The sequence below is a fragment of the Poecilia reticulata genome, chromosome 12, assembly GCF_904066995.2.
Source record: "Poecilia reticulata chromosome 12, P_reticulata-male-v2, whole genome shotgun sequence".
Taxonomy (NCBI): Eukaryota; Metazoa; Chordata; class Actinopteri; order Cyprinodontiformes; family Poeciliidae; genus Poecilia; species Poecilia reticulata.
The window spans coordinates 13,093,879-13,098,879 of record NC_088841.1 but is presented as its reverse complement, the minus strand read 5'-3'; the positions used below and the strand labels follow the sequence as shown (position 1 = coordinate 13,098,879).

Sequence of the window (5,001 nt, the reverse complement as noted above, 5' to 3'; positions counted from 1 at the left end):
CCCTAATATTCTTCCCAGCGGCAGGCAAAATAAGGCCAAAGGTATTCCCATTGATTAGTGTCTTGTGAACTTGGCACCTTTCTACAACAAGGTAAGCATGCCATCCCATTGAATTAATTAATTACCATTTGTCATTTGGGAACCATTTAAATTTGTAAAATTGTGCCTGGGCCAGGCGAGGTTAATTGGGCATTTAGCTCTCAGAGCTCCCCTCAGCACCCAGGAGGAGCTGGTTCCTAAAACAGAAACAGGCTCCTAATAGAGATGGCACAGTGACCCTAGCAATAGAAAACATGAAGTTTCACATCTGATCTTACCAGCCTGTTACTGATGAATGCTTATGAATCCATCTTCATGATCTCATTCCATCCTGCATTTCTTCTTAAGATGGAAGCGAGAAAGCTTGGAGACGCTACTGACTCGTGTTTTGAAACTGTGCTCATGTTCCATGTGTGTTTGTCTCTGCCCTGACAGAGACAGATGGACGGGGAGCCACCATATTTACCAGAGGAAGCGGTTTATAGAATACTGTCAGGGGAGAGCGAGTAGTTTCTGAAATACAGCTTTCAAGTCACAATCATCAATCTCTGCACTGCTTGTCTGAATCAAGCAAGCTGGAGCGCTAGTTTATTTGTGATCTTTAAGAGAGGGAGTTATGCTATGCCTTTGAAACACAAAGACAAAAGGGCCCTAGAGTAGCCTAACAACAACAAAAAGAAAAGTAAAACTAACATAAATTAGTATGTAGGTAGTATGTCACATTCTGGCAATTACACAGTAAAAATAGGACAATTAAATTGGTGGCACTGTGTTATTGAAAGGCCTTTGAAGATTGCAAGAAAAAGTGATTTGAATACCATTTTATGTTAGACTCTTGCGCACGTTTGCTGCACTTTTGAGTGAAATGTCATTTAGAAATTTCATAGAAATACCTTGAAGGGATAGAAATGTATACCTATTAGCTTCATTTCTGTTGTACAAAACAAAAAGTTATGTTTGTTATAGGCTGTTACTTAATAATGGCTGTAGTTGAATTGAGAAAATAAAACTTTAGTTTAATCTTTACACTAGAAAATAGAAAAAAATGTTTCAATTCACAACATATGGAAAATAACGATTAAAAAACAACTACTAAATTTGCCCCATTCCCTTTTTGACTTAATTGCAGTCATGAAACAGCTTGAGCATCAATTCACATGTTGTTCATATTCTAGACAGTGCCTGGGAAATCTTGAAAGGGTGTACATTTTGACACATTACAACCACAAACTTGACTTGGACTTTTACATTAGACTATCACAGACCAGCAAATAATTATTAATTGCAGAAAATACGGCTGAATAACAACGGTTAATAAAGGAACAAATAGTTCTTCGTCATGACCACACTGTGTGGTGTGGCACACAATTAAATTACTATACATATATTACTATCTAATTAATACATACATGCACAAACATTATATATATATATATATATATATATATATATATATATATATATATATATATATATATATATATATATATATATAGATACGTGGTGGTGCGTGTGAAATTTTAAGGTTTAGGCCAAAGTAAGTGAATATTTCAGTGTTTCTTATTCTGAAGACCTACTTTGATATATCATTTCATCTTTTCCTTGTAAATTTGTGATCCATTTTTCCACCTGAGGGCCACCATAAATAACTCCAGCTGAACAAAAGCACATCATGATTTCAAAACAAAACTCTTGTGTGTCTTGCGTATGAAACTGCATCAAGGTGTTTCAAGTCATTTTCCTCCGACTCTGAGCTCTTTGACAGCATTTTGCCGCTGAAAGACTTTATTCTCTTATTTTTTGTGTGTGTGACTTGTCACAATATTCACTCTGTAGAATACCCTTAACGTCAGCACTCATACGTTTCTGTCATCCACAGCTGTTAACAAGATTCAAGAATAACAACAGCCTTAAGGTGTTTACGGTGTAGTGTCTTCAATTATCAGGAGAGCTACCTGCCAGGTTGTGTCTAATTCCTTGCAAGGCGAGAGTGTACACTAACAAGTATGTTTATTCCTGTCAGCTGTTTTTTCTGCCCAGAGGAAAGCACAAACTTAGGCTCACCTGCTCTCTGTTAATATGCTTTATTTATTTGACATTAATTTAACTTGGACTGCCTTGTTCCCCACTTATCCGATATTACACTTTCAGTCATTCTTTCTTTTTTTTTTCCTTTAAGTGGAGACTTTGAGGTTTTGTGAACTTAATGGAATTAGTTTGTCATATTTATATATTTTTCAGTAGAACACATACCTGTACACTGCAAAAAGTCCCCTTTCAAAAACAAGAAAAAAAAGTACAAAAATAGGGTATAATTTTCTTAAAATAAGAAAAATTATCTGCCAACAGAACAAGAAAATTTATCTTGTCAAGATTTTCTAAAACAAGAAAAAATATCTAACCAAGATAAACCTACAATATCTTAAAATTAGTGTATTTTTACTTAAAACAAGCCAATTTTACTTATACGAGTAAGATATATTATCTTATTTTAAGAAAAATTATCTCAAGTAAAGAAAATGTTACTTGACACTGAATTTCTTGAAATAGCGTAAAATATTCTTATTTTAAGAAAAATGCTCTATGTATTAAGAAAATAAATCTCATATATTCTATTTGTATTAGTAAAATTGGCTTGTTTTAAGTACAAATACACTAATTTTAAGATATTTGTAGGTTTATCTTGGTTAGATATTTTTTCTTGTTTTAGAAAATCTTGACAAGATAAATTTTCTTGTTCTGTTGGCAGATAATTTTTCTTATTTTAAGAAAATTATACCCTATTTTTGTACTTTTTTTTCTTGTTTTTGAAAGGGGACTTTTTGCAGTGATATACCTAAATCTAGTTTATTTTATTGTTGCATAGGATTAAAATATATATTTCCTCATAGCTTTACTCAAGGTTCTTATGCCAAGACAAAAATCTACAAATTGATCCTGTGAATACTGGAACAAGAGATGTTATTGGCTTGCTGAAATGAAGACATAAGTTCAATTACTTTTAACATCTTTATTACATTTAAGTTTCACATAAACACAATAAAACATGACTACTGGCCAGAATTTAAAGTCTGGATGGGCATCTGATTCTGAAACAATCCTGTAAAATGACAGAACAATGAAGATCTGACACATCTGCCGCACTCATAAGATGCCCTAAGAGTCAAGCAAACCAAATTGTCCAAAGCAAAAAAAAATCTTGGAACTTCTTCCAATAAGCCATAGCCTTTTATATGTGGAAGTCTTGCCTCAGTTACAGACGCTGTTCTCAAGACATCTGTCAGCAGCACAGAGAGGAGTGGCCCCAGACACACGGATGCTGAAAGGTGTAGTAGCTATGATGTCCTCCTTTCAGAAGATCAGGGCAGGCATGGTTCCAATGGCCAGTAGAAAGTTGGTTTCACGATCACCACAGAGCTGAAAAGTGGTCTTGTTTGAAGTTGTTGGGTCATCTGCTAATTGGAGCACAGACAGAAAAACAATCACAAAACAAACCACGTTTTAGGGACTAATCAGTGTCATGATGAATCAGTATCATACATTTCTTACCTCAAGAATGTGAAGGACACCGCCACTTGCAATTCCCAAAGTTTCAAAGTTTCTTGTAGATGGAGACTTGTCTGGCATAGGCTTCACCATGGCAACAGTTTGGTTTACTTGAAAATAAAACAAGTCTTATTTTAGTTCATGTGCTCAATTACAATATTACATGAATTCAAGATGGCAAGAAAGTCATTTTAATTAAATCAAACTACTACTTAAATTCACCAATTAGAAATAGTGTTTAAAATATCCTGGTAACAGTGTGGAATATCTAACCTTTTAGACTCATTGCATTTAAGTTTTTAAATTACAGCACATCAAACACCCTCCGTTAGTGAAATACTAGGCGGAATTGCCCTTTAACCATTTCCCGAATCAGAAGCTACAAATGAGAAGCCACCTTAGCTATGTTAAAAAACGGAAGCTACCAAGACTCGTGTCGATATTTTTAAGCCACATCTATTGTGGTTAATAACTGTTCAAAGCTCATATTCACAAGAGCGGCTCTTTAACCGCGGATGAAAATTGGCATATCACGACATGCTAACTAGCTTCAGTTAGCTTATCTTAGAAAGACAGACAACTTTAAACTTACCTCTCAGTACAGCAGCTGTAGGGTCCATACACGTAAAAAAGTCCTCCATCGTCATTCATGTCCAACCGAGATTAGAGAATTTGCCAAAAGAAAATCTTATAAAAGTACAGTAGATAAAAGGTTAGTTAGGCTGTTACAACTGAATTAACCGTTAATCAGGGCAGTTAAATGATCTCTGGCGTTGCCGTTAGTGATGTGCGGATTGATACTGAAATATCGATTCTTCCGATACCAGAACTTAATTCTTTAAAATCTATTGTCAGATCCAAGGATCAATACTTTCAACATTTTAGTAATTTGATATAATGTAGATTAACAAGAGCACGTTAGAAAGTAACTAAATTATTGAGATCTTGCCTAAATGAAACGTTGTTAATGGGAACTACTTTTTCTTCCGCCTGGTAAGTATGTAATGTGTAAGGACGTAATGCCCAAGCGCAGCGTGCTGCTGACGCTCACTCACTCAGAAATGAACATGTTGACAGATTATAAAAAAAGTGACATGGAGCTATTTCAGCTGTCATTTTATAGTAGTTTTAATAATTAAACAATGATGTACACTGCTAAAAAAAATAAATAAGGGGAACACTTAAACACTTAAGTGAACACTTAAGTGTTCCCTTTATTTTTTGAGCAGTATATTTAGTAGGGTATTACTTTACTAATTTTCTTTTTTTAGTTTGCAACTCCATTTTCACATATTTTGTATATATCTGCTGAATTAAAATAGTTTATAGTAAACAAGATTGTTGTCTCAATGTACTTCTGAGTTTAAAATGAGTGCATCAGAGTACATTGTGTTCTTTTTATGAAGCCAAGATATG

At 34.4% G+C, this 5,001-nt stretch overlaps 1 long non-coding RNA gene across 1 annotated transcript; it reads right to left on the bottom strand.

The window, feature by feature from the left end:
- Positions 1 to 3,034: 3,034 nt before the first annotated feature.
- LOC145554242 (uncharacterized) lies at positions 3,035 to 4,740 on the bottom strand. Its single transcript, XR_014090272.1, has 3 exons — positions 4,178 to 4,740; positions 3,589 to 3,695; positions 3,035 to 3,494 (listed from the first exon to the last, which is right to left on the bottom strand). It is a non-coding gene; the product is annotated as an uncharacterized LOC145554242 (long non-coding RNA).
- Positions 4,741 to 5,001: the final 261 nt, after the last annotated feature.